At 32.8% G+C, this 27,903-nt stretch overlaps 1 pseudogene; it reads left to right on the forward strand.

Annotated features, from left to right (window-relative positions):
• LOC104858604 overlaps positions 1–27,903 on the forward strand; it is a 58,383-nt pseudogene that overhangs the window by 27,810 nt on the left and 2,670 nt on the right.

Here is a 27,903-nt window from a genome sequence, read left to right on the forward strand (position 1 = left end):
AGTATAACTAAGAATCATATGTCCAAATCCTAACTTCTTAGAATCTGGCACAGTCTATGGAAAATCTGAATATTTCACAGCAGAAGTGTTGTAAAATAACTCTCTACCCAAACCAAACAGTGGCAGCTCTAGAAGTTATGATTCTTTTGGTGCAGTGTGATTTTTTGGGGGGTGGCTCTTTGAGTCTCTTGCTTTGTTGTGGTGCACTGAACCACAACCACAAAAACACAACATATTCTTCTACAATTATATGAAATTCTACCCTGGGTTTATTGGGAGTAGTCAACTTTCCCAATTTTATTATTTTTGTTTTTCAGCCCCTTATTTGCTCTCTAGAAATTGTATAGTTCTCTTTAAATGGGCATATAACGTCCTTTCACAGCAACTAGTCATATTCTTTTGGATTCCTGGAACATTATTCAAGCTGTGTTCTTATTCTAACACAAAGTATCAGCATATTATTTTTCCTGATGGTAAAAGTGAAATTGAAAGTTCCAAAGATTTACTTCCCCAAATTAAAAAACATTTCATTTTTCTTCAATATTCTTTCATCAGATAAAGGTGGTAAAGACTTTTGTTGTAAAGACTCTGACTTTCCTTTTTCTATGCAAGTATATTCTGAAGATGACTTAAAAAGAAAATCTATTTCAAATTTTAAACAATTACTTTATTTTCTAAATTGTTTTATGTGCTGATCTATCTGTAAATGACATAATTCAAAATGGAGACAATATTTATTATGAATAGAATAACATTTCATACAAATTTATCTAAAATCTACTCATAACTTTTAAGCTAAAATATTAAATATCTAAACAGTTTTTAAAATTTGAAAATTAATATGTCTTTCTAATAAATTTTGTTTATCACATGAAGACATAAAAACTCATCTTTGAAAAGGAAAGAGAAAGAGGCTATTTGATAAAATGTAATTTTTGCTTAATATGAATTGACTTGGTAAAAAATACTATGTTGTAAAGATTCCTACAAATTTACCCTCTATATAATAGTTCCATATACAATATTCAAAGCAAAAAAAGATAAAAGTATAATTAAAAAATTATGATTACACTCAGGATGAGGTGTTCTCAGAGGATTCCCTCATTCAATGGTGCAGATCTCTTACACTTAGACTGCTGAGTTGGAAGGATAGAGCCATTTTATGATTTCTTGTATTATGTATATGATACTTTAAAATATATATTTAAAAATATGTAGATGTAAACCTTCTGATTCTATGTGACATTTTGAGATGTTAAATATATTTATATATTTTTATACAGTAATTGCCATGTCTTTTTAAGAGTACATTCCTAAAAAGTTTTAAAATCAGAAGTATCTATGAGGGAAACTTTAATTTTATGTAGCTTTTAAAAATTATAATTTAACATAATTATTGTTTATTTGAAAATTATTATAACTAATCAGAGTATTTAAGAGGAGAAAATTTACCTTAAAATTACGTAAATTTTCAAAAAAATACTTTATTTTGTAACAATGATTTATTTGAAAAATATTATAACCAAAGATTTCTCATAAGATGTGTAAGATATTAATACTTCAAAGAATAAAAATTGATCTGACTATCAATAAGTCCACACAGATCCCAGTGAGAAGCCAATGTGGACCAGAGTGTAGCTGCTGCAGGAACTTCCAGCCAGTGCCCCACCCCTGCCAGTTGGGCCCACAAGCCCCAGCCAAAGATCTGCTGGCCTAAGAGCTTCACAAGCACACAAGCCACAGCCAGAGGTCCAACCTAATACCATGGATAAGTGCACTCAGATCCCAGTGAGAAGTGGTGTGTACTAGAGTGGTGCAGCTGCAGACATTTTCAGCCAGGATCGTGTCCCTACCCTGGCATCTTGGGCCCACAAGCCACAGCCAAAGATCTGCTGGGAAAAGAGCTGCACAGGTGCACAAGGGGCCCAAACAGATACTATCATTAAGGGCATGCAAACCTAGCCAGAAGCACATCCACACAAGGAACTGCATTGCTCTGCCCAAAGCCAAAGGCCTTCCCAGACAACAACCACATAGGAGTGTAGGTCATAGCCAGAGATATGCCTAGATACCATCACAAGTGTGCACAGGGCCCAGCCAGAACTCCACCCGTACAATGAACAATACAAGAATCCAGAAGGTCAACATCCTAAATCCAAGATTCACGCAGTGGTGCGCATCAGAGAAAAGCCCACTCCATGGCTTGCTGATAATTTGTTCACCACTGGGTGAACAAAAAGTTGCCTCAACAAGGTGCAGCAAGCTGTATCTGTTGAAATGAGAAGACACAGAAACAAGTATTAAAATCAGATTTCCAGATCACTTAAGGCAACCTCAAAGGGCAATGAGGTAGAAAAATCTCATACTCAACCACCTGGACTCCATGAACTGACAATAACAGAATATGGAAAAAGTGAAATCAAAAATGATTTCTCAGACAAAAACAGAGATGGTACCTATAGTGCAAGACATGATTAATAAATATAGAGGAGACAGATTAAAAACATAGAAGAGCTGAAAAACATAATGGAGTCCTACATAGGAAACAAACAGAATCCATAAAACAGACACAAACATATTTCCAGGAAATTAAAAACACAATTGAAAGTTTACACAGCTGAATGAGCAAGTGCGAGAACATAATTTCAGATATAGAAGTCAGGATGGCAATTAGTGACCATGCAAAGACAGATTTCTTAAAAATAGTAGGGGAGCATGATAAATCAATCAAGTAGCACCTAGATGATACAAAGAAGAATAACTCGAGAATATTAGGAGCTAATGAAGAATCAGGAGAGAGTACAAATGACATAAAAATCTGTTCATAGAAGTAATGGTAGAAAAGTTCCCAACCAAGGGGAAAGAACTTGACATACAGATAATTGAGGCAAATAGGACTAAAACTATGTAACTATAACTCTAATTTAAAAAAATCTACACATAGGCATATAATAGGATTCCAGAAACCCAACAGAAGAACAAAATTCTATAAGAAATTAACTTCAAAGAGGGAGAATAAAAAGGAAATCATGACAAGGATAAGTCAACACATATCAGTTACAATCATCAATATTAATGCTCTCAATTCCCACTCAAAAGAAATAGACTGGAAGAGTGTCTCAAGAAGCAAGATGCATCAATATGTTGCATACAAGAAACACACTTAATTAAAAAAGAAACTCATAGAAATGAAAGTTAAAGAGTGGAAAACAATACTCCATGCAACAGGAACCCAGAAAAAAGCAGGGGTAGCTATCCTATTTGCAGAACTAATGAACTTCAAACCAACGCTGATTAAGAGGGACAGAGAAGGGCACTAGATGCTTGTAAAGGGAATTATCCAAGAGGAAGGCAGGATAACCATAAATATATATGCATTCAATATTAGTGTGCCCAATCTATACAATAGTAATAGTAATGGGGGGACCTCAATTCCCACTGCCAAAAATAAATAGATCAACTGGACAGAAGATAAAAAGCAAAATACTAGAACTCAATCAAACTCCTGATCAAGCAAACAGATCTTTACCAGGGGTTCCACCCCACAAAATCAGAATACACATTATTTTCAGCTGAACACAGGTCATTGTCCAAAATAGACCACATATCTGTTCATAGAACATGTTTAAGTAACTGTAAAGGAATTGAAGTTATCCCCTGTATATTATCTGACCATAGTGCAATGAAATTGGAGATCAATAACAAAAGAAACCACAAGAATTTCATAAACATATGGAAATTGAACAATACACTTCTGAATAACCAATAGGTCACAGAGGATATTAAAGGAGAAACCAGACAGTTTCTACAATGAAATGAAAATGAGAAGAGAATATATTGACCTCTAAGGGACATGATGAGAGCAGTCTCAGGAGGGAAATTCATAGCAGTGAATATTCATATTAGGAAAACAGAGTGATCTCAAATAAATCTGATGCTGAACCTCAAGCTTCTAGAAAAATTAGAGAAGGACAAACCAAAAGCTCATACAAGGGAGGAAATTACAAAGATCAGAGCAGAAATCAATGCAATGAAGACTAAAAGAATGATATAAAAAATCAATGAAGGAAAGAGTTGTTTCTTTAATAGAATAAACAAAATTGACAAACCCTTAGCCAACCTTATCAAAAAAAAAAAAGAAAAGAGGAAGAGACCCAAATCCAAGCAATTAGGAATGAAAAGGTTGAAATTACACCAGACTCATCAGAAATGCAGAGGATCATCAGTACCTACTTTAATAACCTGTACACCAAAAGATAGAAAACACAGAAGAAATGGACAGATTCCTAGATACATATGAATTACCAAAGTGGAAGAAAGAAAACCTAAGAATTCTAAACAACCCAATATCATTCAACAAAATGGAAAATGTAACTAAAAACATACCAACTAAGAAAAACCTAGCTGTGATGGTTTCATTGCTGAATTCTACAAGACATTAGATAAGAACCATTGCCACTACTGTTTAAACTCTTCAATGAAATTGAAAGGGAAGCAATACTCCCGAATTCATTTCTGGAAGCAAGCATCACTTTGACCCCAAAAGCAGAGAAAGACTCAATCACAAAAGAGGCCAATCTCACCAATAAACACAGATGCAAAAAATCCTTAATAAGATATTAACAAATTGAATGCATATCATCAAGATGATCAGATGACCTGATCAAGTGGGATTCATCCCAGGGATGCAGGGATGTTTCAACATATGAAAAGCAATAAATGCTGAAAAAGCATTCGACAAAATTCAACACACATTCATGATAAATACTCTACAAAAAAATTGGAATAGATGGTCTCTACCTCAACCTAATACAAGCCATCTATGAAAATGCCACAGCCAATATTATACTAAATGATCAAAAACTGAAATCATTCATGCTAAAATCAGGAACAAGACATGGTTGTCTACTATCACCACTACTGTTCAATATAGTTTCGGAAACATTACCCACAGCAATTAGACAAAAGAAAGAAATAAAGGGAATAAAGATAGGAAATGATGAAGTCAAATTGTCATTGTTTGCAGATGACATGATACTCTATATAGAATATACCAAGAACTCCACCAATAGTCTTCTAAACATAATAGCCAAATTCAGTAAAGTAGTTGGATATAAAGTCAACACACAAAAATCAATAGCTTTCCTGTACATGAACAACAAACTCACTGACAAAGGAACTGGAGAAACAACACTCTTCACAACAGAATCCAAAAAATGAAATGCTTAAGTATCAAGTTAAAGAAATCAAAGGCCTTTACTCTGAAAACTATGGCACTCTGAAAAATAGATCAAAGAGGATATCAGAAAATGGAAAGACATCCCTTGCTCCTGGGTAAGAAGAATCAACATAATCAAAATGGCCATACTTCAAAAACTGCTATATAGATTCAATGCAATCCCAATTGATATCCCAACAGTATATTTTACAGAACTCGAGAAATTCCAAACATTCATTTGTAAACAAAAAAGGCCTCTAGACAATGAAGACATGACATTGGGTATCACAATTCCCAAGTTGAAACTATATTAAAAAGATACTGTTATAAAAAGAGCATGGTACTGGCAAAAGAAACAGACCTGAGGATCGATGGAATAGATTAGAAGATGAGGTGCAGAAACAACTCCAGACATACTCAGCTACCGCATCTTTGACAAAGGATCCAACCATCCTCACTGGAGGAAAGATAGCCTCTAATTAACGGTACTGGAAAAATTGGGTTGCACCTTGCCACAGATTAAAACTAGACCTTTATCTCTCATTATGCACTAAACTAAACTCCAAATGGATTAAAGTTCTAAATATTAAAACAGAAACACTAAATCATCTGGAAGAGAGGTTAGGTAGAACTCTTGAAGACGTTGGAATAGGAAAAAATTTCATGATCAAAGAACCAGTTGCATGTGAACTACCACAAAGAATCAACAAGTGGGACATCATCCTCTTTAAAAGCTTCTGCACAGCAAGAGAAATGGCCAACACTGTGAAGAGATAACCCACAATGTGGGAAAAAAAAATTTACCAGCTGTTCCTCAGAAAAAGATCTACTATCTGGAATACATAAAGAACTTAAAAAATAGGACCTCCCAAATTTAAAGACCCAGTCCAAAAATGGGCATCTGAAATGAACAGACATTTCTCAGACAAACAAGTAAAAGCAGCAAATAAATATATGAAAAACATGTTCAACCTCACTGGTCATTTGAGAGATGCAAATGAAAACAACACTGAGATTCCACCTCACCCCAGAAAGAATGACTGCTATCATGAAATCAACCAATAACAAATGCTGGCAGGGCTGTGGGAGAAAAGGAACCTTTCTCTACTGTTGGTAGGAGTGTAGTATGGTAGTGGAACCACTGTGGAAAACAGTACAGAGATATCTCAAATAACTAGGATTAGAGGTCCCATTTTACCCAGCTGTTCCCCTGCTGTGTATTCCCAAAAGAAATTTAAAAAATCACACCATTTGATATATATGCATCCATGTTCATAGCTGCACAGTTTGTAATAGCTAAAACATGGAAACAGCCAAATTGCCCATTAATTGGAGAATGGATAAAGAATTTGTTTGTGTTTTTTTATAAAATAGAGTACTAGTCAGATATAAAGAATGAAAAACTAGAGGCTTTTATAGCTAAATGGATGCACATTTAGGTGATACTCAAGTGAAATAAATAGGACACACATGTGTAATATCAAATAATTTCTATAGTGTGAAAAATTAAAAGTCTAAATAAGGATTAAAATGCATAACAGATAATGTGAAATAGGAAGAAATGTGCTAAGGGGAAGTGGAATCAGGACGAGTAAGGGAAAGGAAAGAAGGAAATGGAATTAATATAAGAAAATTAAAAAATGGAAACAAAGTCTTTGTAAATAGGGAGGGGTGAAGGGTTTGAAGGGAGGCCAGAGGAAGAGGGAAAAATAATAATCAAGATATATCATGTAAAGGTAGAAATCTCCAATGATGAATGTCATTATATTTTATACCTAAAATGAAGCAATAAAATTAATTTTAAAAACTGCTAAGATATTTACTTGTTCTAAGCTGATATGTGAGTTCAAAATCATGTACTATACTACGTTGCTTAGACACTCTACAAAAAGAACAAACTAATAAAAATACAACAAAACAAAAATCCATAACCTGATTAATAATGAACAAAAAATTAAAGTAGACATTTCTTGGAAGGTGATATGTAAATGGCCAAGAATTTATCTACATGAAAAGATACTCAACATTACTAATCATCAGAAAAATGCAAATCAAAGCCAAAGTGAGATTATAGTCTCACATCCATCACATTTGCTATTAGAAAGAAAAGAGAAGTGATTTGAAGACTGAAGAGCAGAAGAGAAGAAAGAAGAGGAGAGAGGAAGACAGAAGAGGAGTGAAAAGGAAGAGAAAGAGAAAAGAGGAAAGGAAAGAAGAGAGAAAAGAAAGAGAAGAGCTGTGAGCCTATATGGGTCAATTGGAACTCTTGAACATTGTCAGCATGTAAAATAGCAAAACCCTTTTGGAAAATAATTCAGAGTTTCTTCAAAAACAAACAAATAAATAAAATGAATCACCAAAGACTCAACAATCTTATATCCTAAACAATAAAAAAATTAAGAACCAAATCAGAAAGAAATTTACACTTTCATTTTCACAACAGCACTCTTCCTGATAGCCAAGAAGTTGGTGTAACCTAGGTGTCCCTTGATATAAAAAGAGATACGGCATATAAGTGTACACGGTTACATTCAGCTTTAATAAGGAAAGTATCTTGTCGTGTACTACAACATGGGTCCACCTCAAGGACATAGCATTGATTGAAGTGAAGTAGTTATAAAAGTACAAGGACAGATACTGTGTGATGCCATTATATAAAGTTCATAGAGTAGTCAAATTCAGAGGAAAAGAAAATAAAATAGTGGTCGTCGTGGACTAAGGAAATGGATATGGGACACATTGTATGGACACACAGTTTCATTTTTAGAAGGTAAAAAGTCCTGGAGATTGTACAGAAATGAAGAAGTACTTAATGCCACCATACTACATTCCTAGCAATGTTTAGGATAGGAAATTTCTGTGCATTTTATCTCATGGTTAAGAAGATTAAGAAACCATTGGCATAATTTATAAAAATATTTGTTTTGAAATAGTCTTTAGACTTTGCTTTTCTTTATGAAGATATAATTTTTTTCTTATGTTTGCTTTTATTTCGATGGAGGAAGTCTACATTAAAATCAAGCAATTCCAGCTCTCTTATGAAAACTTCTGCATGAAATATATTTTTCACCAATTTACTTTCAATCCATTTGTATAGTTTAACAATATTTTTATATATAGCACATAATAGCTTCTTGATATTTTATCCAGGGAGACAATCTATAGTTTTTCTTATGTAAGCTTAAGCCATGAACATTTAACCAAATTATTAGCTACACTATATTTTCATTTATTATTTTTCAATTTTCTTTCCACACATCTCCTCATCCACCTGTTACTGCCCTCTTTTGTGTTACATGAAGTTGTCTGTTGCACCTATGATGAATTGTATTAGGTAATTTCTGTACATCTAAATTTTTTTCTTATTACCTCAGCTGCATTAAGTAAAATATAACTGACAAATAAAAATTATATATGTTTATGGTATGTTCTTGTTTTTTAATATATGTATACAATATGAAGTGATGAGTTTAATCAAGCTAGTTAAATTATTCATAATTTCATAGTTATCTTTTTATTTTTTCCTTTTTTTTACTGAGGTGAGAATATTTGAGTTCTAATTTTTTAACAAATTTATTAGTAGTGCTAACTATATTCATCATGTTCTACTATAGATATCTAGAATTTATTAATCTGATATATTAAAATTTTATGACATTTCTGTAACACTTTAATTTTCCACAATTTATTTTGATTAATATCTTTTTAAAATATAGAATCTTTGTTGTAGCATAGGTCTGTTCCTTCCTTTCTAATTTGTTTCCTTACCTATGCCATTTCTATGAATATTACAAACACAATTATGCAGTGTTATATTTTTAGGTTTCTACAGCATTAAGGTCAGAAATAAGAAAAATAAATGTATTAGAACTTATTTGTATTATCATTTTAATGTTCTTCATTTCTATTTGTGCATTTTTGCTATCGTTTGCTGACCTGTTCTTTTAACATACGTGACTTTCTTTAATATTCCTTCTAAGTCCAGTCTGGTACCAGCAAATGATCTTAATGTTTGTTCATTATGAAATCTCTTTATCTCACAGTTACATTTGAAGAATAGCTGTGTTGGGTATAATTTACTTCCTTAGGCAGTTTTGTGCATATTTGCCCACTGTCTTTTGTCCTTGATCCTTGTTTCAGATCCGAAGTCAACAGTGAATGATGAGTAACGATGTTGAGTGAATTTTCTGACTACAAGATTTTTTTCTTTGCCTGTGGTTTATGGGCCATCCCAGGGAATGCTTAGTTGAGCAGTGAGCCAGTGTTTCAACAAAAATTATCCTAAACTCTGTAAGCCAGTAAATCTGATATTCTACTAATGTTATCTGTGTAAGAATGTACTTAAAGTTAAGTTCTTTTGCATGTCTGCCCTAAACCCACCTGGATCTTCTCTGTACATGACAACATATTTAGGACTGGTTGGAATATATGGCTGGTGAGCCTTCTCCATGTCTACCAAGAATGTTCAAAGCCTCAACTAGTAAAAATTTGCCCCCACCACACTGCAACCTCAGGCTAGCATAGCCATTCATCTTTTCCACACATACATACTAAGTCATCTCCACTGGCAGTGCTGCTGGATGTGACACATTACATATTTCTTAAATCATCTCTGTTACTACTTTGATACTGGTCCTCACAGCTTGACCACCTCTGGAAAAAATCTCCACAATAACTAAAGTATTAGGGGTTGGAGTAGCCCTCCCTCAGCAAAAATGGATCATATTTATTTTGGCCTTATTTATGGTAGAGATTATTTTTTAGAAAATGTTTCTTAAATTGTTGTAAAATTTTATTTTCAAAGCAGTACAGTGATGGTTTGTGTTATGCATATATATATATATACACATATATATATATGTATATATATATATATGCATATATATTTTTTTAGTTTTTTAATTTCTTTTGATTATGTAGGATTTTCTACTTGCTTATTAGGCAATAGCTAATAACTGCTTGCTTCTGCCTGCCAGATTTTAAGTATATATCTTTAATTATCTCTCACTGTAGGTCAGATAAATGGAAATATATTTATTTTCTTTATCACTTCCGCTTTTAAAAAAGTAACTACTATTAATATGAAGAACAATATAATTCTTATAATGTACACCTCATTTCAGAGGTGTTTGCATATATTTACCTGCATTAATATGCATAGATTTTTTGTACTTGGACAGATATAAATTTCTTTGTACTGAGAAATTTGACAGTATCTGGAGACATTATTGGTTGTTAGCAAATTGTTAGTGTAAATAACAGTGCTATTGGTATTTATTATATAAAGGATAAGGATGATGCATGACATCCTAGATTGTATGGGACAACTCCAGAGCAAACAACAACAACAACAACAACAACCAAAAAAAAATTTATGCAGTTTAAATTGTGAATAGCACAGCTGATTGGAAACTCTGGTCTATACTCCTTTTCTGTGGCTGATAAGTGCCACCCTTCCCAAATCCACCAAAGTGCATTCTCACAGTTGGCCTTGCTCTTTCTTCTACTATTTAGCATACTGATATTGCTATAATGTAGTTTATGTACATTCAATTGCAGTGATTGCACAATATGTTTATATTATCTCTAATATAATATGAGCTTCTTGAGGACAATAGTTTATAGCATCCGTATTCCTAGTAACAAGATTTGGCCTTGAATAACAACAAGTCATCAAATATTTATTAAACAAATAAATTCATGAAAGAAAAGTAGAAGTGAATAAAGAAAGTATATTCAATGATGATTTTAAAAATCAAAAAGGGTAAGCTTCTCATATTGAGAAAGAATAAGCTTTACTAAAAATTTATTTTACAAATGCTTTCATTGCATATAAATCATTATTTTTGCTTGCAATTTTTATGTTTTATGAATGTGTAGACCTAATTGTAAAACAAACCACTGTGTAAATGATTTTAAAAAATATAATCATTATTTTATATTGTGCATAGCTGAGCCAGAGCTAGTATGAGCCCCATCTTTTGTACATTAGATATGATAACAGTGCAGGATATTACGTCTTCTTCCTTCACACTCTTTCTTCAATTTCCATGCAGCTCTATATTTATGTCATTAGTCTTCTTTTGCATTACATAATTTAGATTTAACTGATCTATTGTTGAGAGGCTGACTAATATAGACATATATAAATGCTTGTAAACTATGTTGGATATCACTTATAATATTGCCAAAAATAAAAGTGGAATTATTTCTTATGTAGGAAAATGATCTAGACACAACAAACTTTGGCAAAAGGACTAGAGGTAACACTGTCATATTCAACCTTCCCTATTTAAACTACCACTGCCCCAGTTTAGACTTTCATATTTTAGTATCTGTTTTTATGATTCCAGTGTTAACTTTAGTCAATAGTCGAGAACAATGTTTCAGAAATGCAAATATACTTTTATTTTTTCACACCAGAGAAACTATGTGATATTTGCACGTGTGTTCTATTAATTTCACTGGAGTATGTCCTCAATGTGTATCCACTTAGCATAATGTCTGTAGCTTCTTCTTCTTTATGGCTAAGTAATATTCCATTATATTAAACACACACACACACACACACACACACACATTCTTTATGCAGTCTCCAGTTAGTGGGCAGTTGGGTTGTTTCCAAGCTTTAGCTATTACAAACTGTGCAGCTATAAACATGGGTGTGGTATGATACCAATAAAATATGTATAGGAAAAGAAAGAAATGCAAATATAAACAGATTCAATCCTTGTTAACCACCTTTCAAAATATTCAACCACCCTTCAAAACTATTTCAGGTAACTGATACTTATTCATATTGTAGAGCTGATAAATACTACGTCTCTTCAAGTTCTGGAAAATCATGAGATGTGGAGAGTGAAACACATTTTTGAAAACAGTGCTATGATTACCAAAAGAACAGTGATACAAACAAGATGGAAAGAAAGATCACAACATGTTTTCGTATAGTTTACATTTTTTTCAACTGATATAATCCTATATTTTCCCACTATTATGAAAGTGAGCACTCAGACATATAACCAGTTTATAAAAGAGCCATTTATTTAGCATTGCGATATGAATTCGACCACACTTAACATATATATGTGTGTGTGTGTGTGTGTGTGTGTGTGTGTGTGTATACACACACACACACACATAAATGAATGATATACAATGCTGCATAAACATCTCATCCTACTTTTTATGTCTCATTTCAATGATAACATAACTTGACCTATAGTCAGAAGACATACTTTAAAAAAATAAAGGTAATAAATGATAACATAAATGTTTTAAAAGCACAAACAATGAGAATAAGAATAATTTCGGAAACAAGTCTTTCTTTGCCTTCTTGAGTCTCCCTGCTTGCTCAGAGTAATCTATTCTTTTAAAACAAACTATTGTGAATACTTTCCCCTAGTAAGATAATAATGTTAGTAATATAATAAGTATATAATGTTAGTGATATAATTTATACTATGTTTATGTAGTATGTTAATTATATAATAGATTATATATGAATATATAATTAATAAGACTAATATAATTAATGACAATATTGAAATTTTAAAAACTGCTCACTCACTTTAGGCATTTCATTTATTTATTTTTTTCCATTACAGACAATATTGCAATATTTGGTGTTCTGCGTGCAAGGTCAAATAAGTGCATATGACTTTTATTTTTTAGCTAAGTTAGATCTCCCAACTAGGGAGTTAAAATGTTCTGTTTTGATATCAGTATTTATAAATCTGCTATATTCTTTTAAGTGAAGACAGAGTACTTTTATGCTGTCATATCCACAATCGAGTTAGTTTCACAGGACTTTGTTTCTTTTCCTCTTAAAACAAAACTTTAAATTGGTTTGTCAAAATTATAGGTGAAAAATACCAGAAAAGAAATAGTACACTTAGTTTTTTTTTCCTAAAAGTTACTAATCTACTTTCTAATAACCCATTTATCTTACTAAAAATGATACTTGCTTTTGAAAGTGGTTAATAATATATTCATGAGAACCTCTCAATCAAACTGTGTTTATGTCTAGTGGAAAACCAAAAACACAGCAGCAAATATGCTGAATGTACTGTTTAATATCTTGGTCCAATTACTACATATCACGAAAGCTCATATATTTGTTAATCCATTCTAGTTCTATGGACTGGGTATGATGAAAGCCCAGGGTTCTGCATTGGGTGGCAAATTTCTCTGGTATTCACAGTCTGAACTAAAGAAAAAAGACAAACTAAAATAGCTCTCTACTCCTTACTATAAATTACCTAATCCATTTATCTTCAAACTGGGACAATAAGCTCATAAAACGATAGACATATTTGGATCATACTTGTTTAGACAACAAATGGTCTGAATCTTGCAAAGACAAAGATCTTTTTATTAACATACCACAGAATACTTAAAGTTTTAGATGTGATTATATGCAGAGAATAATGAATCATATATAATCTCATTCTTGGCACACTTCTGTACTTGCACAAGAGCATATATTCAAGGGAACATAGCTTACTTTTTATTTTTGCCATCTAACAATTTTCTTATTTTACAAATTCATTGCTATACAACAGTCAAATTAAGAAAGATTTGGTTTATTTTATAATGAGAAAAACATCACCATGTCTAAACTTGGGTGTGAAGTAGTAACAGAGGAAAAAATATGAAATTGGAGGGATGGAAGAAGTTAAGACATGAAGGGTCACCTAAGCCTCATTATAGTTTAGAAATATCATAGCAGCTGCATGACGAAGAATGGGATAACAAGTACGAAGGTGTGAGAAGAGGAAATCGTGTTTAGTCTTCCAAGGAATGACACTACTAGTTTCTGAGGCGGAATAGTGAAGAATGGATTTCCGGTGGAATGGTGAGAACCCAATAGACTGAGTGTAGACAGGGTGTAGAGTGAAGAAAAGAATGGCCTCCAAGTACTGGACATGGACACTAGAGCCAATTAGAATGGGATCCAAGCAGTAAAGAAATTAATGAGAAAAATGAGCTGTTAGATTGAGCTTTCATCATGCTGCCTTTGAGCCACTGGCCAGGTGAATAGGTCCAAGTGCATAAGAAAAGCTCTATGTATACATAATGATCACAACTGGGATAAAGTATTAGCTGCCAGTGAGGTGGCAGGAGGTGGAAGCTATGGAAAAAGCATGAGCTCTTTCAGTGTATAATCCAGGAATTTTGAGCTCCTCACAGATGAGATAAAATTACACGCTGCCTAACTATTTAGTCTATAATCTGAAAGCTGTTTTCATTTTTTATCAACTTTATCACTCCACTCTCCTTGGTGCAATCAGTTCTTTGGCAAAACCACTTTAGGACCACCTGTGCACGCCAAGAAACACTCCTCCAGGAGAAGTAATTTGTCCATATTCCCTTCTGGATACATGTCCATACCTTGGGAAATACAAGAGCAGTAGCTCTTACTTTTTAGAGGTCTTAATTCTGGGTCCTCAGTGTCAGAGCAGGTATAGATGATTTGAAAGTGTTTTCTTGCCATAATATTTTGTAAGTTGATGACTTACAAAAACAATACCTTAAAGGGTTTAAATTTTCACTTTTACAAATGTCATTTCTAACACTGATTAGTTTATTAAACCTAACATTGATTTTTCTTATATTTTTTCTTATCATATTGATTTTTCAATATCATATTTTTAGTGGTAAGTTTTGTTTTTTATAAAATTGTTGCAATTATTGGTATAATTAACAAGTTACAATTATTGTAAGCAACCAAATATTTAATATAGAAAAGTTATAATAATCCCATTGTAATTTTTAAATTTGCTATATGCAATATTTTAAAGTATTTCAAAATTTCTCCTATAATAAACTATCCATTAAGTACTCTACCTATTCAACACGTGTATTTTCAAATTTTATAGTATTATATCCATTTGGCTCTTAGTCAATCTTTCCATATGTAATTTAAGCTATGCAATATAGCTTTGTTATTTTGAATTCAATGAAGAAGAAATTATAGAAACCACCTATTTCCTCTCAAATTATTTTTAGACATATGTGTTAAATGATCATAATTTTTTCATTTCTTTAAAGCACATTTTTGGAAATCCTTTTGTAAATAATTTTATTAAATATGCTACTTTTTATTATGCTGCATTGATTCACTTTTTTTCAGTTTTGATAAGACTGTGATAATAACAATTAATTTGGGGAATGTTTAATTTAGAGTAACAATTTCATTTTAAGGAATTTCTATTTCCTGTGTTAGACTTATTCAATGCTCAGTAATCATTGGTGTTAGAGTATGTTGTTGCTTATTTTTCTTATGCTAATGTTACATGAAAAAGAACTGGACCAAATATTTCAATTCAAAGGAACATTGAATTGAAGGAGAAACTGTGTAAAGTTGGTGGTGAAAATAAAGCAACTTGGTTAATTTGATGAGCCATTCTGATAGGCCACAGGATGGCTGAAGAAAACAGTTTCTAGGTGTATGTATCCAGGTATTATCTTGGATAATATTTTTATTATAGGAAGCTAAAGTAGATAGAAATTAATATACAGTCAGAGAGGGACGGGGCCCTTAAATAAGTCACACAAAAACAAAGACTTCAGAATTGTGGCTGGAGAAAAATCTGAAGAACACCAGACCTCAGGATCGAAAAGCAATAGCCAGGCCTGCTTGCTTCCCTAAACAGCAATTTCAGATTTTACTGGAATTAGCACCCCCTGGTCCAGTGAATCCAGATAGGCATCAGACACATAGGTGCATACTCCCTTTCCCAAAAATCCCTTTGTTCTTTCCACGTACCCTTGCTATGTCACTCATTTCTCTGTTGGATCAATATTAGCTAAACAGCAATACTTGTGATCCTATATGTTGATAGTAGTTTGACCCCTGTTTACCCACCTTGTGATTTTGCTGTATAAATCACCCCTGACTATCCATTCAGGATCCTTCCTGGAAACCCAGCAGCTATTCCCTTTCTCCTTATTTCCAATAAATCCCTCCTAGTTTACTTCTTTGGTTCACGAGTTCATTCTTCAATGTTGACAGACCATGAACTCAGCACATTTGACATCTAACCCTTTGGGCCTTCTGTTTCCTATATCAATATTGGCAATTGAATTGATGGGCTCAGTAGATTTCCCTCTTCAGTGTGATGAATGTTCCTCTGCATCTAAGTGGAACAGAAGATAGAGGATAGAGCTCATCCTATTTTTCCTGCCTCAACCCATAGTAAAGCTGGGCTCATTCTACTGTCCCTGCTACTGTGACTTAAGCTATTAGCTCTCTGGCTGTGAGAGCTTCGGTCTCAAACTGAATTAACTCTACACTCTCTTTCTTGAGTCTCTGGCCTCAAACACCAGTACACAAAACTTCTCAGATATCTTAAGAACAAGAGCCAGTCCTCATAATAAATCTTCAGATATATCCATTGGTGGGTCTGTTTCTCTTAAGAAAATGTAATGGTTAAAAATAGAGAAAAAACATTGTCACACTAGGCCAGGCGTGGCAATCTTACAGCATGCATGTTATTTGTTTTTCTTTTAAGACAAAAAAATGTTAATACATGAGTTGCTTTTCTCTAAACTGAAACCTCAGTATTCAGGTTTAATTGCAATGTTGGCATGTTGTAATAAATTGGGTTTTGGGTTGCGGTTTGGGTGCTCTCTCTAAAAGGTTCACCATCACTGCAACCTTTAGTTTTTAATTTATTTTACTTAATGTAAAAGAATAATATTCCTCTAATCATTTAGTGAGTTCTACCCTGAGGAAGACAAACCCAAAGAGGCAAACACAGGAACTGGAAACATAGCGCTGATAATTTGAGCATGGCTTTCTAATGTCCTAGATACCTAGAACATGGCGCAGAAAGGGAGCTGTGTTCTCCCTAGCTGGTCATGCCTTGGCTTTGAGTATTTGTGCCGGGGCAAAGCAGCATGCTGTCTTAAACATGCTAATGTTTGTACATTTTCTAGAAACTAGTTATTCCTTCAAAAGCGTTAGCTTAGCTGTCTGAGGGAACTATCTTCTGTTTTAACCATTAATATATAGGTAAGGTAAATCTCTCTCTCTCTCTCTCTCTCTCTCTCTCTCTCTTTCTCTCTCTCTCTCTGTCTCTCTGCACTAGGCCTATGAATAACTCATCCTGCTATAAAAGTTTGCTTAAACTAAAACTAGGCAAGGAGATAAGGTCTCATTGTAGTAGAGAAATGTTAGCATATAAGACAGAAACAGTATGAAAATCATTATTTCTGAGCCTATGGACCAAATCTGAGAAAATGTGCCCGTATACAGAAGACAGTAAGGAAAAAAGGCAGTAAATCTCAAACAATGTTCCCGATGGGGTTAAAACTAAGCCAAGCCAAACACGGTGTTTTTGTTCAAGGCACAGAATCTTTTGTTCAATGTGAAATCTCTTTTGTTATTAGGTTCTTAAATATGAATATTATTTTAAAAATACTAACCTCAAAAATAACCACCAGAGTTTTGGTGAAAGTGATTCTCTTCACTTTATCTGAGACTATCATTTATTCTCCACTGATTTGAGAGCAGCTTGTTTCTTAATACTGTGACAGATTTTCAATCTCTAACTGGTGAGTAGTAGGCATCCCTGTAAGTGTTGGAGACCATATGGTGCTTCTCCATAGTCATATGGAAAGCCAGCTGGGCCACCTAAAGATTTATGATCAATTATCTATGCTCAAAAGCCATAAACCCATTGAACAATGGCTCTCCTCAGGTTGCTCTATGAAGGAAATAATCAGGAATTGTAAAGCCCCTTTGTCAATAGGAAAAGCTATTGGCTCAACTTACAAAAGTTTATACCTACAATGGTTTCTAGTTTTAAAAATTAATAAATCTTTGGAAAGAAGTTTTAGTCTTATAATATTAAACACATCCACAAGTCCAAACACACACGGAGCACACAGTCATGCCCGTACGCATACACACTATCAGACTTTCTTGAACAAGTAAACACAGTCCAAGCACACTTATATATTAAAACTCATGGCTCTTTTTACTTTCTTCTTCCTTTATTTTCATGACTATTTAGTTCTAAGAGGGGCATGCTAGGAAAATATTTCTTGAATAAAATTCTTGTGTTTTATTTATTATTATTTAATTCTCCATTTCTGTCTCTAATTTGGTGGTTGACTGTTTTGGGGAAAATACTATATTCTTCTTAAGCTCTCCTGGATGCAAAGATGACTTTGTTTACCCTAATGTTTTGCACATTCATTTTGCCTACTGGCATGTACATGTTTAATATCCCCCTTGTTCCAGGAAGAATTTGAGAAAAAAATCTCTATAAACTATTTTTACTGTTTGAGTAAAATTATTATTTGTTAGTACTTCATTTTCCATATTGTTTTTTCTTGAGAAAAAATCTCTATAAACTCTTTTTACAGTTTGAGTAAAATTATTATGTGAATACTTCATTTTCCATGTTGTTTTTCTAGAAGAGAAGTTGTCCCTTTATACAAAGAATGGAATATTGTATTCACTTCCAACTCTGCTGTCCAGAAGGGATGCATACAAAACAATGGGAAACATTTTGTGTGATTCTAAGACTGAATTTAAAAGGAACATTCATCTTTTAATCTTCAAATTTTCTTTAGGATGAAAAAAAATCTAAGCTTAAAATAAAATGAATCTTTGTTATACTACAGAAAGTATCACATTTGAATGATTTACTTCTAAAGATAAATTCTATACCATTATTCAAGTGTCTGGTATGTTATGCCATTATGGATTTATACTTTGCAGTCATTTGAGTCTATGGGCATGCTAATATATTGAACCTCAGGTGATTGTTTGTATCATGTAAATGTAGATTTGCTGGTTTTATTTTTATAATGAATGCCTACATGGATCCTTACTTATTATTTATTAGAAAAATTCTGATTAATTATCATAATATGGATGGGAACATTTTACAAAATCTCAATCAACCAATAATTAGTTATGCTCATCTACTTCAACAAAAATAGACTTATACTTATTCAATCTTAATTTGCTTTATTTATCCATTTCAATACTATTGTATACAGAGGAAATTAATATCTGCTTTATGAGTAATTTAAACTACTTTCATAACAAGAATCAAAGATTGATTTTGGATACCTTTTCTTCTTAATTGAATTTTGTTTAAATATACTGCCATTGCTTAAAATAATGGCCAGTAATTACATATTTATCTTATAAAATGACATTCTGTTTTTAGACATATTCATGAATTTCTTTCTGAGATATCACTAATATATGAAAAATATTATTCAAATACAAATTAATTCATTAAAGTATTGCATTTAATATAAATAGTACTTGTTTTCCATAATAGATAAAAAGACTTAGAGAAGGGAATTTTTAAAAATGTATACACAAGTGTTAAATATTATTGATGTTATCAAGCTTATGAAAGTATTTTAAAGTTCAGTTGCATTTTTATTTTAATAACTGTTTAACATTTTTAAAGACTTTATAACATTTTCAATTTTTGTATAAGGACAACTTTAACTGTAAAGTTTGCATAAGACAAGGGCTTCATACATTAATAAAAATGGCCAAATTGATGTTTCCTCAACTGCTGTTTGGTGTATCTCTTCTCTTACTATTTGCGGAACATCACAGTGGAGGATATCATTAAAATAGGAAAAGAAACTGTGAAAGTGAATAAAAGATAATAATCGATAGAAGTATTAATCTATTAGGACATGCCCTAAGATTACCTAAGGACAATTGTTACTATCAAAATAACTTTCTTACTGTGCAAAATATATACAATGTTAAACTATAATGGGGAAATTCTTCTCAGAAAATACATGCTCAATGTGACAAAATTAATTCAGGGATTAAAGAGTAAAATTCTTGTATTATTGTAATATACCTATATGCATACAAAAATCTCAAATGAGAATCCTGAACACTGATTAAAGTTCATAAAATGTCTTGGCCGTTTCCTTGTAATCATTAAACATGTATGCTTTAGTAAATAAGAAAATATAATTGTTTTTTGCCCTTCCATTTTCTGAGTACTCCAATTGTGTTTTACACATACTTGTGAGCTTTAATTTGGAAAAGTTTTAGGGTGTATTTTAATTGCTGTTTACTTCTTTATCATTAATGCCATAGTCAAATCAATTAACAAGTAAAGAAAAATTCAAGATTTTGTTCTATAAAAATAATGCCTAAAATTATAATGACTAAGTATGAACTTTTTAAAAACTGCAAAATATAATTAGGAAAGATGAAAATTATATTTGAAGCTCTTATCTAGTTACATTGTTTCAATAAAGCAGACGTAATGAGCTCCCTATAGCCATTAAAAACTATGAGAGGTGATTTATTTGTTTTTTGGATTCCCAACGTGATGGTTATCCTAGAGCTACAGCTCAGACAAAGAATATTTATCATGAGTCATAACAAGTGAAACTATAAAACCTATACAGTGAAATGATATAAATCACCAGGCAGTAAATAATCACTGGAGCTCTGGAATTTTAGAATTCCCACTTCTTCAATGAAGCAATATAGACTTTATGAGAATGGTAGAAAAAAAGTTAATGATCTAGAGCACAGATGACAAACTGGTGGATTATGGGAGTAAATGCTCACTGAACTTATGGGATTTAAAAATTCACATTTCTTTGATGAATAAAATAAATTCTTTATGATAAAAAACATATAAGCATGAATTATGGGAGAGATTGAACACCAGTGCCCCAAGGAATAGATTAAAAATATATTGCCATGAATTGAGAGAGTGGGCATATAAGAAAACCTAACAGTTTTCTCATATGAAGTACTCAATGCATACATAAAGTACAATATAAAATAAAATAAAAATAATAGGAAAAAAGAGAGAAAAATGTATTGTAATCCACCATAGGCAATGTATATAAAATTGTATCTCATTTAATATAAATTGTATGTGTTTTATATGATTTTTTGGCCTATTAATCTGGTTGCTAATTTGTATGGATAATAATTAACTTTATAAGGGCTTGTAAGATAAATTAATTTGATGCTGGCAAAAAGGGGGGTGGAGTAGAAGGAAAAAAATAATTGAGCTGTATTATATACACGTACCAATTCCTCACAATGAATGCAATCATTATGTACTGCAAACATGTACTAGTACATTTTTTAAATACATAAAAATAAATTTTTGTAGTTTTCCATGAGGATTCATTTATAATTTAAGCTAAAAATGAGAGGCAATCTGGTAGCTTGGAGACTTCATTAACACATAGGAACAATCTGTTAAGTTTGGGGACAGATGCTTCTCAGACAGCCTGTTCATTTTCCTTTCTATCATAATTCAGACCTCTCTATCTCTGAGTCGTGAAGGTTAGATTTCGCATGGAACTGCCTGAGGGCCTTCCTGACCAACTACCCACCAGGATTCAACTCTATTACAGTCTCCTGTTCTACATTTACAGCAATTATCACCATTGAAAATTTCCTTTTGCTAAATTCATCATGATCAGTTAAAATTTTCTAAAACATATTCAGGCATAAGGATATTGGCTAGCATGTTCCCAGGACTTAGAGTGGAACCAGTGGCTAACTGTAAATTGTCCTTTATTTTCATGATGTGTCTGTTGCTTTGCACAGAGTAAATAAGATGTATAAAGTTTGTCTTGTAGTTAACCCTCTATCACATCCAAGAAATAAAAGACCATATACTCTGTTACTCATATTTGTTTTACTTCACATTTTATTAAACTTTAGTTTAGGAATTTAAAAAAACCCTATTTCTTCATAAAGTGAGAAATTACAGCATTTCTAGGCATCAAATGATCTTTTCTTTTCAAATGATCTATTTCCTCTTGATTTAAAAAGTCTGTTTATGTGAAAGTAGTCTGAAAATATAGGCTATTCAATAGATTTTTCTCATTCTAAAGATGCACTATGAAAAAGTCAAATTTATTATATACTGATTCACACTCATCATTTTTATCTAATGCTTTTTTCATATTACCATTTCTTTGTCTTGTCAGTTTTTCCAAATGAACTGAAAAATGACTACTAGAAGGGCAACACATGTATTCATTTATTGGAAACATCTTCCTGTTATTACATTCATTACTTTATACTTACCATACTATTTTCATCAAATAAGTCATATACATATTAATGATGGTATGTTACCAGTTTTATTTCATATATTTTTAGATAAACACTTTGTTAGTAAATCTATTTTAATTCCATTTTCTTTTCCAGCAAATAATAGTGGTGATTTATAAATAAATCCACACAGAATGATGAAAAAAAATTTAAGTATTTTCAAAATAATAAGGAAGGGTAGGGGAAATGTAATAAGGGAAAAGAAAAAAAATGAGAAAATGAAAAAATTGAAATAAAATGTTTGTAAATGGGGAGAGGAGGAGGAGGTGAAGGGAGGGCAGGGACAAGGGGAAAAACCAAGACCTGTCATGTAAAGGTACAAGATCCCAATAATGAATGTAACTGTATTGTATACCTAAAATGTACCAATAAACTCAATGAGAGAAAAAATAATAAATATAAATAGGGGGAGAAGAAATAAAGAAAAGAATCATAAAATAAATAATGAAATGAAAGGCTTAAAGCATGAAGTATCAGTAATTATATTAAAAGTAAATGGTCTAAATAAAACAGCTAAATAACACAGCTGGAGATTTAGCTCAGTAGTTCTGCCACCTACCTCACAAACAAAATCCTGAGTTCAACCCCCAGTACCATAATAATAATAATAATAATAATAATAGTAATAATAATAATATTTTTATAACAACAACAACACTAATAAAACAATAAAAGGCAAAGATCGGTAAACTTGTTTAAAAACTGTCTAACAATATGCACTTGAAAATACAGCAAATTCAATGATAATGTAAAGTGTAAGTAAAAAATGCAGAAAGAAGTACAATGTAAACCCTTTTTTATAAAAAAATCAAAAAGGTATTGTCTATGTTATTGTCAGATAAGCTAACTTTGTAGTAGAGAAACTTGTTAGAAAAAAAGGAGAGTACATTGTGATAAAAGGAATATTCTACCAAAAGGACATGTGAATATAAATGTTTGTGTCCAAAATAATTAAAAATATATGAGAAAAAGTGATAGAATAGGAGAAATAGATAAATCTATGACTATAGTTGGGAATTTTAACTCTTCACTCAGCAACTGATAACATTTCAAAGCAGAAAATCAACAAAGACATAGAAACACTATAGTCAACTGAAGAACCTAATTAACATAAACACTCAATTGTAAATTATATCCTTTTTTTAGTCCATATGCAATATTCACCATGACAGGCCATATCCAGGTTAAAGGCCAGCTTTAATACATTTAAAAATAGTGAAATCAAGTAGATGACATGCTTTCTTCATAAGTTCAGAACAAGGTAATAATATGTAGTTTCATACTGTTGTTGAACATAATACTGGTTTTTACAGTTGTTGAAATAAATCAAGGTAAAGAAATAAAGTAAAAATCTCAGAGAGGAAGAAATAAAGCTGTCTATATCATTGTACACACAGAAAATCTCAAAGAAGCTATAATAAACAATAAAAAATTCCTAGAACTAACAAATTAATTTAACAAAGTCTCAAGATAATTAGTTCAAAAAACTCAGTTGCATATTTATATGTGAAAAACAAAGAGATTTAAAGTGCAATACCACATACATTTTTTCCAAATGAGCAGAATTTAAATATACAAAATTACAAAATGCTAATGAAAGAAAATTTTAAAATCTAAATAAATCGAGAGACATGATACTCATGTACTAAATAACTCAACATAATGAAGATGTCAATTCTCCTAAAACTGATACACAGAATTGTTGCAATTATATAAAAAACTCCAACAAACTTTTTTGTTTATGCTTTTGTTATTAGACATGGGAAAACATATTCTAAAATGTACATGGGCTTTCCTCCTACCAGGGAGGGGTCCATCGGGGATTGTGCTGGGCCATTCCCAAGTAAGAAGAAACACAATATCCAGAATCCTTGATGTCGTGCAGACGAACAAGTTTGTACCCAGATTTTTTTTCATGAAGAAGTCCTTAGGTAGCAGCAATTTTGATTTTCAAATGGCAGATACGAGGTGGTGTCTACTTCAGAAATCTGAAAGTAGACCTGGGAAAAGCTTCCCTTGGCTGCTCATTCTGACGCCTGTCACTGAAAACCCTCTGAAGTCGGTGTCCTGTCCTGCCAGGGTCTTGGCTGAAGTCGGCTGCTGCACTGGAGCCTCTCAGCACTGGTCGCTTCCCTCCAGGAAACTTCACCAACCACAGCAGGCAGCTTTCTAGCAGCCAAGCGTTCTAAATGTTACTGATCCCAGGACTGACCACCAGTCTCTCACACAGGTATGCTAACTTAAACTGCTCTGACACAGAAAATGCACTGAAAAAGGACAAATCAGATTCTTCTGGGCAATACAGGGACACTGGCATCCTGTGTAACAGGGGGCTCACTGAAGTGGTGGATACTGGCTTTGGAAATTCTGCACGATGTGGCACCATCTCCTGTAAACACTCGTGGAAGGTCATGCTTGATCTCAACTCTGCAGAGATTCTGAGGAAGCTGAAAAGAACAGCAAGGGGCTGCTGGAAAAAACTGTGGCCTCTAAAGTATTTCAGATTAAATGGACTGCTCCAACTGCTGAGTTCACTGCTATTCAATCTGAGGTCTAAAAGGCTGGTCTAAAAGGAGACTGGAGCCCCCTGTGCCTGGTCAACAATTCCCAACTAAAGGAGTACTCAGCACCCATTGGTCTGTAGCTCCTACCACTCAGATTTCTGAGTGAGGGGAACAGCCACTGAGTAGTTTTAAGCTGTTCTTTCTCAGGCTTTAAGCAAACTGAAGATAAGATTGATGGTAAATAAATGCCAGCTTCTACAATAATAAGAAAAAATTATATGAAAAATCACAATCTCTTGAATAGTTGAAACATCTTGATAAAGAAAAATAAAGATGGAATAATTAGCCCAATATTAAGAACTACTTTAGAGCCAAAAATAGTATGACAATTTGGTACTGGTGCAACTTCAAACAGGGAGATCAATGGAACAGAATGGAGAACATTGAAATAGGCAATAACTGATTTCTGACAAAAATGTAAAAGGAACCCAATAGAGAAAGACAATCATTGCAATAAGTGGTACTATAATTACTAAAGTTGCATCAGTACAGAAAAATATCAACCTAAATTTTACCACTTACAGAAAATTAGCTCTGAAGGAGTCAGTAGCTGTAAAATCATACAACATTTAGAAAAAGATACCAGGGAAAATGCTTTGGAGCTAAGGATAGAGTTCCTACACTTGACATGCAAATTTTGTCCTAAACAAATCACTAATCTCATAAAAATGTTAAAATTTTTTTCACTCAACAAACAAAGAAGTAAAGATAACCCATAGTCTGACAGAAACTATTTATAAGTCACTTATCTGATAAAGGACTTATCGGTGAAATACATAAAGAACTCTACCAGCTAAATATAAAATTTTGAAAATGAATAAAAACTAAGAACAAATATCTCACTAAACAGTATAATAGAAGATATATAGACATATAATAGATGTTCAAAATCTTTAGCCATTAGAGAAATAGACATTAAAATTATTGAGAGTGCTTAGAATAAAATTTTAAAAAGAGAACAAAAGCACAAATGCCAGTAAGAATGCAGAAAAAATGAATCACACACTGTGGTTGGAACACAAAATAATACAATCATTGGCAGTTTCTTTCATAACTAAACTTGCACTTACACATGGCCTAGCAATTATACTCTCAGGCATTTATCCCAGAAAAATGAAAATTTATGTTCACATAAAATTTTATACAGAAATGTTCATGGAAGCTTTATTTGTAATATTCCAAACTGGAAACTATTCAGAAGTTTTTTAGTTGACAAATGGATAAGCAAACTCATGCAATGTATATTACTTAGCAAAGGGTTAGCACTCATCAATAAAAATAATTAAGCTATTGATACAGGCAATTAGTTTGATAGATATTTGTTGAGTTGTAAATGAGTGAAAAAAACAATTTCAAAAGACTATATACAGTTCTGTGACATTCTTGAAATTAGAAAATTATAAAAATGGAAAACAGAGCAGAGGTTATCAAGTGTTGGAACAGGTGGCTGTGCATATACAAAGACATCCCAAGTCATCTTCAGTGTGGAAGCACTTTCTATCTTGGCTGCGGTGGCATTCACACAAAACTAAATGTGTGACAATATTGCTTTGAGCTAAATACACACATGTACACACACAAAGGTGCCCTCACACATAAACATGTGTGCAGTAAACTAGTGGAATTTGAATAAGGTGAAGGGTTTGTAACAATGCTACTTCCTTGTTGCAGGATTATAGTGCAATTATTTATGATGCTACTAGTGTGACTAATTGCATGAAGGGTAAGCAGGATGATTATTATTTCTTTCAGCTGCCTGTAATCTCTAAAAATTAAAATATTAAAAAATAAATCCACTTTAGATTGTAATTCCAGCTACTCAGGAGACTGAAAGAGAAACGTAACTTCAAAGCCTGCTTCTGGCCAGGCGTGGTGGTGCACGCCTGTAATCCCAGCACTTGGGAGGCTGAGGCAGGAGGATCGCTGTGAGTTTGAGACCAGCCTGGGCTACACGATGAGTCCAGGTCAGACTGAACTACATAGTGAAACCCTGTCTCAAAACAAAAAAGGAATTTTTGGTCCAGGGATTTAGCTCAGTGGTTCAGTGGCCTGCCTGCAAAAATGTTTAAAGCCTGCTTCTGCAACTTAGCCAGAACTTTTCTCAAAATAAAAATAATTCTTCAAAAGTCTTAAGGATGAAGCTCAGTGTTCCTTGTGTTCAGCCCCCCAGGACCAAATAAGGAGAATTTAATTCCTAGCAGAATTCAACATAGAAATCCAGAAATATTTGTTAAATGACTAATCGAATAAATGAATTGATAATTTTCATCTTTCTCTTCTGTTTCCTCTTTAAAATCTAAATCTTAAAGGAAACTTCTTGAATGCCAACTGTATCGGATGGCAAGACCATTCTTGGTTGGTTATGTGTTCCAGTTAAATCTCAGTCTCTTGATCTTACACCCATCTGCAGAACACAAAGTGGGGCTCTCATGGTCCCAAATTCATGTCAAGGCCCTTTGGTCCCCTAACATTTAATACCTTGCCATTATAATCTATTTAAGAGACCATTTCCTGAAAGTGTATTTATAACTCGAATGGATAAGCAGTTTGCCCACATTCCAGCAAAGCTAATGTAATTAGGACTTGTATCCCTAGTCACTGCCTTCCCAGTAAGTGAAAACAGTGATTATCTCTCATCTTCCACTCTTTGTATACACCCCTTCCTATCTTTACAAACTCTTCTGTTGATTTCTTTGGGACCCATCACTGAATATAAGTAAAATGGTCTATAAAGTAATGCACATGTGAATATTACATTACCTCCACTTTCTTACCCAAAACAGGTTGATTAAAAATGGTCAGACTTCAGAGAAGAGAATACACACATTTGTGGCTAAGTCAAGTAATTACCGAAGGATGCATTTGAGAGAGAGAGAGAGAGAGAGAGAGAGAGAGAGTGACAGATGACATCGTTTCCCCAAATTTATTACCATTAAGCCTGAATATAGAGTATATATTCTCCCGACTCTCCATTTGTGTTACTTTATTGTTTTAATTTTTATTGGCACATATGCAGTGCATGC

The sequence above is a fragment of the Fukomys damarensis genome, unplaced genomic scaffold (assembly GCF_012274545.1).
Source record: "Fukomys damarensis isolate Sample0158 unplaced genomic scaffold, DMR_v1.0_HiC HiC_scaffold_38, whole genome shotgun sequence".
Lineage (NCBI taxonomy): Eukaryota > Metazoa > Chordata > Mammalia > Rodentia > Bathyergidae > Fukomys > Fukomys damarensis.